This window comes from Frieseomelitta varia, unplaced genomic scaffold (genome assembly GCF_011392965.1).
Source record: "Frieseomelitta varia isolate USP_RPSP 00005682 unplaced genomic scaffold, Fvar_1.2 scaffold_646, whole genome shotgun sequence".
NCBI lineage: Eukaryota > Metazoa > Arthropoda > Insecta > Hymenoptera > Apidae > Frieseomelitta > Frieseomelitta varia.
The window spans coordinates 341,510-356,333 of NW_025110419.1; the positions used below are offsets into that span (position 1 = coordinate 341,510).

The following is a 14,824-nucleotide window of genomic DNA, read 5'->3' on the forward strand; positions in this document are numbered from 1 at the left end:
TGTTGTTATTAAATTAGGATGTTTCATTCAGGTTAGGAATTTAGTAGCTTTCCAAGTTGACATTAGAAAAATTATCATAAAAACATGACTTAATTAGTAATGCATTTTAACTAATCTTCAATTTTCTCGAAAGCCCCTTGCAATTGATATTGTATACAGCTCGTGTGTTGATTGATTCTGCAATGTTTGATTTTTAAATTGATATATTTCTTCTGTTTATCGTGATTAACTAAAAAGGCCTCGTTTCTGTGAAATTTCAATAATGTTAGTTTTCATGTAAAAATTTAAAAATAGTTACATATAAATGCATTTGTCTGTTTATGTTCTAATTACTGTCTAAATGAGATAATCGAATTGTAAATTGCTCATCATTAAGTAATTAGAAATCTGTGAATGAAAATGAGATTAAGTTAATATTAACTGTCATTATATGAAGTAAGAAATAAAAACTAGATAGTAAATTTTCTCTAAACAAACGTATATTCATTATTATTATTAATAAATTATTCATAAACAATTTAGAGGAACATATAACAGATTTTATAACATATAGCTAATTGATTGTATTCTCTCAGTAATATAAATTAATAAAGTATAGTAATATTTAGTATATTATGTAAAGTTAATAAAATTTTTTTTTATATATAAATATAAATTATAAATTAAGTATAAACTTATAATTCTAATCATAAATGCTTTAATCATAAAAAATATCAACTTTCAATTACAGAATTAAATATAGTCAGTTATAATTAATAACAGGTAATCAATATCTAATAAACTATTATTTATACTAATTAGAATTATTTAAATCAAAACGTATGACCGATAATGTAGTAAGAGATATCTTTTAAGTTTGTTGGTGTAGTCTAGTGAATTTATCAAAAAATAAACATTTCCAAGGATACATTCAAGCTACACGTTATTTCGCCACTAAGAAAACTAATAATCGGGAAAATGAATAACATATTGACGACATCAAATATAGATGATTAACATAAATGTAATTACATTATTCTTAAATTACATTAAATGAAAACACGAAATTTTAAATTACTATTGATATCGAAATTAAGCTTAATATATGTAGGTTTAAGCATAATTACTAGATTTATGGGTGGAAATGGAATTTATAGGTGGAAAAATGCATATATGTATATATAGATTATATATAGAATATAAAATATTCAAAATATATAGTACAATTTTCTATTTAGGTTCCACTTTTCTCATCTGTTTCATAAAAATACGAGTGTAGATAAATACGCTAATAATAGTCACGATAAGGATAGTTAATGTTTAAAGTTAAGTGTGATTGAAAAAGAGCAGAACGATTTAAAATATAGTCGGCAACGTTCTAAGGGTTAAGAGAAAAGGAGCAAGAGAGAGATGGAAAAGATACAGAGCTTCCTAGTAACTTTTTATAGGGAAGTATTGTCTTGCCTGGGGGGGTTTGGCGGTTGCCCCAAGATGGCGGACTCGGTTGGCGTGCGACAAGCACGAGTTGAAAAGTGCCGAGAACACGATTCGTTCGCGATTCTGTGTTAAATCGGTACCGCGAGTTTCACTTGTGGATAGCACGAGCATCGTTGACGAAGAGTACACGCTCGGATTATATAGGTACGTGGCAAATCACTCACACGAAATCGTCTTTCTGCACGGGGTAAAAAGCCGCGCCTACTATCGTGCATCTCGATATTGTGGTGGATACACATCTAACAACATTGTTTTATAAATTCGTAAATGCCCAGCTACGTATTCACGTCGACGTTAGGATTGTTAAGAATACTCTTTGTGACAATAAAGTTCGTTATTGTGCTGTACAACTTCGTGATAAAGAGACATCGAAGTTGGATATGCAAAAATCGAACAGTCAAGTGCCACGGCCGAATACTTTGTTCAGATTTCCTACTATAAATTCTTGATAGTTTTCTGTTTGATAACAGAAACCATGATCAAACTTCTCTTAGTGTAATTTTACGACTTTACGAGATATTGACCGAATGATTTTCCCGCCGTATCCGTGAAAGATATTGTGAGAAATTCATCGCATGTGAATGCAATTCCATCGTATTCTTGGTGAATCCATTCTTGAATCGTGAGAACTTTCATACAATTTCTTATATATATTACATTACGTTATATATATTTATATATATTGTTTTATTATCTTGTAGACAATATACTTGGTAGTTTTTGATTTTACATTAATGACGAATGATTACCGCCTCTGCTTTGACGCATCGTCTTGATCGGTGTTAGTTTCTTCCGTGTGTTCGTGTGTGTATGTGTGAATGCATAACTTGATGTAGCTATATGCGCGCATTTCTTGGCGTGCGCAACGCAACCCGCATGCTACTTTATCGCGTAAAACAATTCCCCATAATTTCTCCTGTAGTTAGCTGTCACTTCTATAGATGTTGATGCGAGAATGATTGCTTTGGATTTACCTGGCACTATGACACTTGGATCTAGTATACTTGATGTACAAACATGAAAAAACGTTGCTGAATTTTTATACCGGCGATAGTATCTGATTTGGCAGCTATATGTATATGCGTGTACTTATACAAGAGCCGGGTCGAACACGAATGTAAGTATTTGACTACATGTAGCCAGTTCGTTGGGGAAGTGAGTAAAAATTATCAATCTATCATATCATAATTGTGGTTGTATTAATGATTATTATACAGATGTAATAAGGATTGTTTATTTAAAAATAATTTTATAATTCAATATACACAAATGTTGTTTCAATCATTTTTATTGTACGTAATATACTTATTAAATAATATTTAAAATACACGAATTAAATAATATCGTGTTTAAAAAATTGTTAACTATGTTCGAATGTTATGAATGAATTGTTAACTACATTTTTCTTTTTCATATGTACATCACTATTGGTTTTATATATCTATATTACATATGTATACTACATTGTATAAGACAAATTTATGATGCGACGACCAAATAAAATTATATTTATTCAGTCGTTTGATAATAATTATTTTTCTTTATTTCTATTTTGTCAGTTTCTCATAAATATAAACGATTGTTTATGCATGTTGCTTACAGTAAAAGAAAAAGGTTGAAACAACCGTATTTTAAATTGTAATATTATTTTTAAATTTGTTGTTTATTATTCTTTTTTAAAATGACATTTTAAGAATCTAATTTTTTTCAGTTGCTCTTTTAACAACTAAAATCAACGTCATGTAAATAATAACCTATCAAAATCTTGCGATATTATCAATTAAAATCATGACATATTTTTAATATAAATTCTAATAAATTCTTTTTAATGTAAATTTCTATATTAATTTATAATCTTGTATAGAAGACACTTTCTCATGATTTTTAAGGTAGATTATGCGCGTCTCTAACATTGAAAGTAATAAATTAGAGACATATAGATGTCACTATATCGTCGGCTAGTTGATCGCGTGTAGTGAAAATTACGTGACTTGACAATAATTGATTACTATTCATGACAAATTCTTTATTGAGGCAAATATCGGAGTAATTTGTCGGCATAATTCTCAAATTTTTTTCTTTTGTCGTCTGACGTGCTAATTATAAATATGCCAATTATATTGTTATTGTAAATCTTTTTCTTTAAATCTTTAATGTGAATTATGAATGATCGATTAGGTTCTACAATTAATTCTTTCGATATTATTACCAACCTACTTTTAATATTTTCAATTAATGTTTGAATCATATCTAAATTGAATTTCCGGCGATAGATAAATCAAATGAGGTTCATTGAAATCTAAAATCTGTTGGATATTTTTGTAGGAACATTTAAATAAATGTTTTATTTTAATAAAAGAATATTTCTTTTTGCCTTTTTTTTTAAAGCAAATTTCAAAGTAATTATATATAGATCAGATATTCTAAACAATTTTTCCTTGTGCATGTTAAAAATGCTAAAAATATTTTTTAAATTTCTTGCTGTGGTTAATACAACTTCACAGTTTACAGTAACTGTTACAAATGTCTAAAAATTCATATAATTTCATTTTATTTTTTTATAATGTTATAAAAGTATGTAATGCTTTATAATAATAATAGCTACATAGCCACGATGACAACCAGAATGTAACTGTAGGTAAATGCAGATCAATCTCGTGAAATAACGATTGCTTACAGACGTGATTGTTATGTTATTGTGTTATTGTGATATAATAATATAATATATATAATTATATAATTATTGTTATATTATTATAATATAATATTAATAAAGGCGAGGGTGGAGCTTGGCATCTCCTTCCCAAAAATCTGCCAAACCTAATCCCAACAGAATGACAAAAATATTTTTACAAATATCTTGAGAACTAAGGTCGAACTTCAGTAACATGTACAGGGAAAAGAATTATGTCTCTGACAACAATTTCTTAGAATTATGTCTGTGACAACATATTTTAAAGTCGTAAAAATCGGCGAGGTTACCTAATCTATATACAATAATTATCAGTCTTAGATCTGTTTACTTTCAAGAGGTTCGAAAAAACTTGTAGATTCAAATGTATTGCAACTGTAATGCCAAATACAGAAATTTAACAATCGCTATTTAAATGAACGTTAATTTTTTATTTCACTTTATTTCTAATCACAAACAAAAAATTGGTCTTATAAATTATTCAACTGTGAAATATTTTAAATTAGTCAGTTTATATGGTATAATAAAATTAGTCGTATTTTTAAAATTAATGATAAAAATTGAGATCTCTATTTGAATTTTGTAATACCTTGAGATTAATATTTAACATATTAATTTTTTTATAATACATACATGTATCATAAACGTGATAATTTAAATTTAAATTACAGTTATGTGATTATTTTGTTGCACTGGTTGTGTAAAAAAATAAAACAAAAAAAAAAGAAAATCTGAAGAGAGAGAAATCAGAGTGATTTTTATTTTCTGCCTTAGTTACCCGGCGTCGGTAAATCCATCGAACATGATCAATAAAAGGTGCGTTGCTTTCCCGTTTGTCTACATCACGTATGATGTTCGCGACAGCTATTCATTGTATACTCCAGAAAAGAATCTTTTTCATTTTTTGTTCCATATTCCAGCAATATTCGTAGTCTGTAGATACATTTTTTGTATTAACATTGAAAAAAATCTTTGTATTCTTGCAGCTGTAATTTTTCTATTTAAAAAATTGCTTGAAATCTTCAGTGAAATATTATCGTAAATATATGTTGACAAATTGACTGTTTTAAAAATTAAAAAATTTATTTACATTTTTCTCTTGCTCGTGTCGTATTCACTTTCTTCTTTTCTTTTTATTTATTAACAATCAACGATATTTTTTTTTTTTTTAATTTTAATTCTGTCAATTTGTTCTCTGATTCAAACATCTACATTCATTTATAGCTTATATATATATATATATATATATATATATATATATATATATATATTTTCAGTTGCGAAAATAATTTCAAAATTGTAAAAAATTTCCATCATTTTCAAATCTTCCACGATCTTCTTCACACGTCATGGTGTTTTGCTACCGAAGAATCGATATTGAGAAAGGAACTCGAAGATATGCAAATGTTATCGGTTATCTGAGCATCCAATGCGTGAGACGAGGTTGAATGAAAACTTTACCTGTGTGGATTGTTTGATTTGCGTTTAACTTAGACGAGAGATACCGATAAAACTTCAACATACCTTGATTACTTTTAATTTCTTCGAATTTATAATCGCTTATTATCTATCAGTCTTATCTATTATCTATCAACTTTGCCTATATTTGTCTTGAATATTTCTCTTGTTTTTGGAGATACGAAGAAATTTGTTAATGTAAATTATTTTTAGTACAAAGGCTATAATATATAATGGTTTATAATATAATTATATATAAATGTATATAACATATAATAGTTTTTTTTTTAAGTAAATCGAAAATTTCGAAATCACTTAATTTAAAAAATTTTTATTAAATTTCAAAGAAAGGTATATATATATATATATGCTTAAAACGCTATTAATTTAGGAGATATTTTAACTTCAATTTTGTACAATTTGCCGTATGGACAAACAAGGACAGCATTAGTATACTAAAAAATCTATTGATATGTTTATATTTTATATTAGTATATAATTTTTTTACCCATTTGTCTCGTTACATTGTGAAATAACATTATGCGAACACAGCTTTAATTAGGAATTTAGATCATCACGATGGCTTCAAGGAAAATGAGTACAAGTAGGTACATATCGCAAGCTAGTAAAATACTTCACAAGACTTTTCCTTTCTAATAGTGTCGTTGATTATGCAAAGTACTTATCCGTGAACGAAGTACTTTCAAAATAACATTCTTACGTATAATTTAAAGGATATCGACTTCGGAGTAGTGACACGCCCGTTTCACGCGATATTAAATGATTAATTATACGTATATATGAATATTATAAATAAAAGCTATGCACAAGCGGACACAGGATGATTTCTGACAAAATGGTTGAAATATAATTTTTATATTATATAAAATTATATACATATACATACATGTATATATAATTTATCGTTATGAAAAATCATCATGACAACAAATTTTTTTTTTAGCGACTATTATAAAATTTATTCCAATTACATTTTTTTTGTCATTTTATAAATTTTTGATCAGAGTTAATAATTTTAATTTAACTTGTTAGTGTTTTAAATTTGGAATTTACATTAAATTATATAAATTACAATAAATTATAATTTTAACTTTAAATTATATTTTATTAATATTAATAGTAATATTATATATATATATATATATATATATATATATATATATATATGTATGTATTAAAAATTCTCAAAGTTTTCGAGAGGTCCTGAAACTCTTGGGAATCTGACTCGTAACACATAAAATATATTATTTTATTTTTCATTGTGATTGTTTTTATTATTTTTACTTATATACAATGTGGTATTCATTTTTATCAAAAACTGTAGGTATTGAAATTCAGCAAATGATTTCTGTGTCTTAAGGAGGTTATTCTGGTAATCCGACTTGAAAAAATCGACTTTTTGGGGATCTTTTCTAAGGAAACCATGATACATTTTGGCATGCAGCTTTTGCACGAACAGATTTTTTAAGTTCACACTTAAAGAGTATTTACAATTTTTTTTTTTTTTTTTAACGAAATTAATGAAAGTTGTGGAAATTATATAGCCTTGGGTAAAGCATGTTTTTAAAAATGGGGTCGAATGGCTGACGTGATTCCGGTCCACTTGGTTATTTGAAACTAAAAAACCAAAATGCATCTGAATTGGTATAAATATGGCTATCGCATGAACCACGGAAACCGCGAAATTTCGAAAATTAAAAAAACGGTAGCATTTTGAAGTTAAAATATCGATTTTCCTTGTGCTTAGAAAAATAGAAAAAAAATATCAGATTTTCCGTGGTTCATGCGATAAAGGTACATCCGGTGAAGATCTTCTCCAAATTTCAAGTCAATTCGGTCAACTAAAACGTGAGATATCTCGTCAGCCAGTTTAAAAAATATGGATTTGAGAAAAACACGATTTGAAGTTCTTGTTACTCGTTGTACAAAAATATTCATACTTACAGTCAATCGAGCAGTACAAAAAATAAAATATTATAAAATAATAATATAAAAATAAATAATAATATAAATAATAATATTATAAAATAAAATATTTTTTTGAGAAAAAAAACACATTTGAAGTTTTTGTTACCCGTTGTACAAAAATATTCATACTTACGTTGCGAGCGGTACACCGTTTCCTTTAAACATCTATAACATTGCCAATTTTTACGAATTCAAACAAATCCTTTTACATAGACATTTTCGTAAGCATATACTTTGAGAAAATGTAAGTGAAAAAAGTTGATTTTTTTAAGCCGGATTACCAGAAATACCTCCTTAACAGACATGTAATCAAAAAAAACATGACAAAATTTTTGAAAAGTCGTCACACTCGAATTCAAAGGAAATAGATTTTCTACATTTTAATTTCCCTTTAATTGCTCTATAAAGAATTAATGGCTGAAATAAAATTCTGCTTACGTTTTACTTTTTTCGTTGTACTTATAAAAATATGAATTTGCATCTGCAGTCTAGTTATAATGAACGATTATACAGGATATCCTGACAAATCGAACTGGGAAATCCAAAATAATTCCACGTGTAAAAAGAGTCAGTCGAGAAGAAACAAAAGAATTTTCTTTTTTCCGCAAAACTTTGAGTATTTCTTAAATATTATACTTGAATTAAATTAATTTCTGGACAGAAAAAAAAAAAAAAAAAAAAAAAAAAAAAAAAAAAAAAAAAATTCTTGACGTGGTGAAAATAAATGAAGAATACACTTTAAAATACACTTTTTTTTTTTTTATGAAACGTTTCGTTTCCGAGAAAATGAAACTTCAAAATTTACCATGTACACGTGTACCAACGTAACATCTAACATATTTAAAAATCTGTCTTCTTAGAAACGAAGCATTAAAAGATTTTATTCTATATTTTTTACTTATTTTTGCACATGGGCTATCCTCGTGTCGATTATTCATTCCTGTCTGAATACGAAATTAGTTCGAGTGTATTTAACAAATTTTCAAACTCGATTTTCTCGAAAAACAAAGGCCTTGACGGAAAAATCGTATTCTTTCTGTTTGAATCTCTCATTTTTATGAATAAAATCATCTCCCAGTCGATTATTAGATACATTAGTGGATTATAGGGTAAAGTTTTTTGATTTGAAACTTGATTTTCGAGGAAATCGAGCAGACTTGAAGTTTAATTAAAATTCTAGACACTCTACAGAATGGAATAATTAACAAAAGGTTATTTTGCGTGCGAAAATAAGTGAAAAATGTAGAGTAAAATTTTTCTGCAAGATCTTTGTTCCCGAGAGAATTCATCAAGTGTATTGTATACCGAGGCAATTTTTAATCAAACATATTCAATGTCTATTTTCTTGAAAATGAAGCTCTAAATGAGAAACAATTTTGTTTTACCTATTTTCACATCTAGGACTAACTCTCTGTTAATTGTTCTTTTACATCGCATCTAAAATTCGTTAAATTCAAGTATACTTGATAAATCTTCAAACGCAATTTTTTTCAAAAACGCAGCCTCGGATCGTGAAATATTACTTTATTTTTATTTTTTTCTTGTTTCTTTGCAGAGAATCATCTCCTATCCGTTTGCACAAGTTATTCCGACGCATCCTATAGATGTAGAAGCTTTGTGTATTAAGTATTGCAATATTTTCATGAATCAGTACGTTAAATGTATATCGTATTCAAAATGAATTATTACGACGAAAAGTATAAAATGGGGTGGAAGTAAGTAGTTGGTGCGATTATTCTCCTATGCCTAGAATCCGCCCCTGTATTCAATCACGCTCTAGTAAACCAATATGTGCACGAGCTGCTTCGGAGCACTTTTCAGTGATCAATGAACCGTCTATGGAAACGTCACCCGCGCTGATCTGTATATAGAGTGTGCTACTCGTAGAGCAGTAGATCGTGCGATAATTGAATATTTTCAAAAATATTATTATAAAAAAAATATATTTTAAATAAATAAATATATATATATATTATATTTTATAAATTATTTATATTTATATATTTTATTATATTTTATATTTTGTAATTTAGATAAATATGTATATTATAATTTAAATTTATAAATTTAAATAAATATATATATATATATATTGTAAATTAAAAATATACATTATAAAAAAATATATTTAAGAAAAAGAAAAATAAAACGAAGACAACAACTGTGAAATTTCATTTTGAACTAACGAACTTTAGTTAAAAATTAATCATCGTATTTGAAAGATTTTCAAATTCCATCTCATAGTTTCATGGAATATTTTCAAAAATGTTATTACAAAAAAATGTATTTTAAATAAATAAGTTATAAATTAAAAATATATGTTATAAAAAGTATTTAAATTGAAACTATATACTATAAAAAAATATATTTAAAAAAAAAAGGGATAACAGTAATGAAATTTCATTTTTGAACTAACGTTTAGTCAAACATTAATCGTATTTGAAAAATTTTCAAATTCCATCTCGTAGCCTCGATGACGAGAGACTTTGAGGCAAGAGTAACATTATTTCATTCATTTTTTGAGAAAAAGAGAAAAAAAGAGAGACGACGAGTGATGTTGATTTATCTATGAAAATTCATAAAAGTCTTGTTTAAATGAACGCCGCGTGCTGTCATTTAAATTTCTCAAGTGCTACTTTTATTACTAATTCCGAAGTCCGTTCGTCGGAAATATGCGAAAAGCAAATACGTATAAAGTTTTTTTTCATGGAATAATGGAATCTTTGCGCAAGTTATGCGAAATTTAAGTTTGCAAAGAATGCATCATACAAAATATACAAAATTATACGAAGTATCTAGAATCTGATGACGAGAGTAATGAGAATCTATGAAATATCTGAAGTACAATTTTACTATTATAATTGTAAATGAAACAGATTTCTATTTAGACTCTAATTTTGCGTTTATAATTTACGAAACGTAAAAATCTGTATTCTTATAACAAATAAGAGAACAAAAATTGAATAATCAACGAACGTACCTACAAAAATGAATTTCATTAAAATTATCTCACATATATTTATCACATTTTTATGCAATATAATTTGCACAAACACTAACAAACAAGCAATATCTTTTTGCTGATTGAAATTAGAAATAAATGTTTAAGGAGAAACATAAGATTGCTTTTACAAATACATTCATAATCGTATTTTTTGTAAAAAATATTGATCAAAACGCGTGCTTTTTGCATCTGATACTTCAACCGCTGAAAGAACCATTTACTGGTATGAGAATGTGTCAGTAGCTTAATTCAGTCGATAGCTAACGACTGTACCTAATTTTGATTTGACTGCTACGACTTGATCTTGAATATTGACGTTTGCTCTCAGTTTTTTCCTCCTCGGGGCTTTCATCTTAACAACTTGTGCTGGCACTGATTGCGGACCATAACGAGTGGCCAAACCGTATACAATAATTCGTCGCTTTCTTTTTGAACTCGTCGGTATGATATCACTCGATAGAAATTATTGAGAAGTAATAAATTTGTTATTTGGTTTGCCTATTTTGTTTTACTTAAATATACTTAAAACTGAGAAAATGTTGCAATTTGAGACAAAAAATTTTCGACGTGCGTGGCACGTCATTCCAATACAAGAGGTTAAGTTCGATGTACACGAGTGATTTGCCGTAAAAACACGTGCGAGTTTACGCGTCCAATTTGCCGCGAACTGGTTTGAATCGCTATTGTATATAAAGCAATACACATTCGGCCAACAATCAAACAGTGCATTTCTTTCAGACTCTATATGTCGCGTAAGCGTACGGAAATTTCGTTTTCTGCACACTATGTGTTGCGTCACGTATGCATAGTATGAAATACTGAGCGTATAACAAGTTTTCATTTCATACATTGAGTGACAATAAGGACATGCTAATTATGTATATAATAATGTTCAAAGCAGAAGAAGAAAGACAGAAAATTCTGAATATATCCTCTCGTAAAAAAAAATATTGATCATGAAGAATTTTCGTTAGTGCAAAAGAATTAGCACGAGATCACGTTTCTGACACGTATAACAGAATCACGTCTATAACACGTGTACAGACAGCGCTGGCAACGTATACTGACGAGTGTACGTCGCGACGATAGTATGACGTTGACGTCTCGTAGAAGATGGTCTATTGTTTTACATTGGTTGCGACACTGTAGCAATTATCATTTTGTCGCATATGTGACGACTAGTGGACATTGGGGCTTTGGGTTTAGCTCGGTTACCGCGTCTAAATTGCTTCATATCCAATGTAAATTTGTAGATAAATAATGAGCCAATAAGTTTACTTTTCAACATTCTTTTATCTGGAGATGCATGGTTAGTTTAGATTCTGAAGTAACAGATGTTGTTTCACAATTTCACGGTTCAGCACTTATTACAGAATTATTCATACACTTTATAAAAATTATTTCTTTGGCAAAACTAGTATTTTGATATTTCTTTAATTTCTCTGGCTACAAAATGTTTCTCCAATGAATTTAATAATTTCAGTTTGTCACAATTTGTTTGTTTTGCTTCCTGTTTGTATGTTATGTTTCATTTATATTTTTTTTTTTCTTACAATGTTTTTATACATAATACGTAATTCAAATTCGTTTAGAATATGAAGTAAAAAATCTATCCAGCTGGAAGCTTATACATGACTGTATAAGATAATCAAAAATATCATGCAAATTCTAAAAAAATGTATCATCGTAAATTTGTAAAATTTCTATGAGAAATCACCGAGGTATTTAATCGCATTCTATCAAACATTTTCGATAAATTAAACTTTTCTAATATTAAAAGAGTATTTCAAGTTTAAAGCAAAATACTCGTGCAATAAAATTTACATTGATACGCGTAATTGTTCATTTCATTTCACATTAAATATTTTCTTGAAGCATACCATACTTTTTTCATTTGTTGAGAGTAAGATTTATTGAAAATTAGAACGAATATTTGAGAAATAAAAATTTCACAGTCACAGCAAGTCGTTGCAAATCGAATACAAATTTTGTTTGACATTAGAATTAGAATACACATCTGTAATCTTTACAGAAAAAAAGATTGACATGATTCAATAATCGAAATAGATCAGATTTATACTTGTGCATTTATAATAGTTAGAATGTGGAAAATAAATCAAATATTCATAATAAATATAGATGTGGGGAAATGTGTTGTATTAATAAAACATTTATAGATACACTTTGTTACATGACATTTTAGTTTTATTTTATTTTATTTTATTTTATTTTTTCATAAATTACACTAGCAAGACAGCAAAATGATATTGATGACAGCAAATTGTATATAATAGAGATATGTATAAAGAATATATTTAAAATGTAGGAAATATTTATGTATTAAGAATCTCTGTTCTTAATACACTGTGATGTATATATATTATTGTGGATAAATAATTGGATATCTAGTAGCATTTTCAATAAAAGATTGGTATAGTAGAATTCCGATTATTTGACATATTGAGGACATATTATTGACATATTAGGCAAAACAAAGAAAATAAATTTTAAAAATAATCATGAAGAATGCATAATAAAAATGCAATTTATTAACAAAAACAAAATATATAGATGTATCTGAAAGTATATAAAATATGCTTTCATAGAAAACATATATATATATATATATATATATATAATAGTATATGAATGGTTAATTGGGCATTCTGTAGTTATAATCGACGAACATTTTTCTATCCTTCATTCTTTCCATCTTGTTATAACTGAGAGATCAAATGCTTTGAGACAAGAAATTCAAGTTTTCTCAAGTTTTATATTTACTTCTAATAAGTAACTAATACTTGAACAAATTTATATGCATTTTTCGTATACGACTGAAAACACCTGCTATTTCAATATATAATATAACATAACACCTGCTTTGTAATATTAGACAAACATGTGCTTAAAATCACTCAGCTAAAAATGTCTTTGCAAAATCTTCAGTCATCTTCTGCTATTACTTTTTCTTTCATCTATATCAATTGGTATTAGCTATTCTATTAATTGTGTTGCAATTAAATTAAAGATATTCGCTTGGGTTATGTTTTATATATAGCTGACCATTACGAAAAAAAGTGATAAAAAGTATGTTTTCTATGGATAGCGGAAAACTGGTTTTGTAAAGAATTAGAATTCTTTTTACTACTGTTAATTGAAAAAATCAATGCAATTTAAAGTACTTCTCAGTATGTGTCCATGATTATAGTCAAGACTCATTAAGATTCATATGTAATAATATCAGGGATATTTATCTCACGGATATTTGTCTCATGAATCACCAATCTTTTTCATAATCCTTTCCATCCAATTATGAAAGTCAGCGAATAAGATTTTTATAATTGGTTAAATCTTTTATCTTTGGTTAAATGATGGCACAAAAATTGCTTTTTTTGAGTGTGTTGGTTTCTTTGCAAAGATGCAATATATGATATAATATGATCTCATAATATTTAAATATTAAAATATTATATTTTTTTATATTAAAGATCTTGTATTTTATATTTTCTCTGAGTGGAAGAATTAGTAATAACATTAAGTTGATATAGCTTCTAATTTTTGTAGCTTCCAGTATCCAATGATGACGAGTTGAGAGCAAACAAAAATATATGCATCAAAAATCTATAATGTAAATTGAGACTTGGACTCGTTGATCACACGTGATTGTCATTTTGTTATACAACAAACAACCTTGTTTTTTTTAAACTGAATATCGGCAAAAAATAAATTGAAAAACAGGAAAGAAACTATTTGAAGGTAATCAGCATATTTAAATATTCTCGGATATACACACTTGTGGGAATTGCAAACTCGTTACGGGGAATGTTAATTGCCCTTTCATAATATCCTGCAAAATCTGTATCGTTTAGGTACAATGTCTCTCGTTTAAAAAGTACTGCATACACTCCAACATATTGGTGGATACTTTATTTAATTTATTCATAAATACATTGCATTTATAATATTTACTGATAGTATCTTTATATATAAAATTGAAATGTATGACTATGTATAACCACTATGATAATTCTTTTATTCTCTTTCCGCATTTTAGAAATTTTCCTAAGGTATAAAATAATATATGCAATTAAAATCTATTTGATTGAAATTGATTTATCTCTATCAACTTTTAATTCTGTGAATTTCCGAAATTATTGTAGAATCTGTTTATATCTAATAGATACATGACATATATCTATGCATAT

The 14,824-nt window shown here is 27.3% G+C and overlaps 1 protein-coding gene across 1 annotated transcript in view; it reads left to right on the top strand.

Annotated features, from left to right (window-relative positions):
* The first annotated feature begins 1,436 nt into the window (after positions 1–1,436).
* The window catches only part of LOC122534868 (putative fatty acyl-CoA reductase CG5065), a 47,666-nt gene continuing 34,278 nt past the window's right edge, over positions 1,437–14,824 (top strand). Inside the window, exon 1 of the mRNA XM_043665890.1 lies at positions 1,437–1,620. The gene's annotated coding sequence lies outside the window, so the exon portion shown is untranslated. The remainder of the gene's footprint in view (positions 1,621–14,824) is intronic.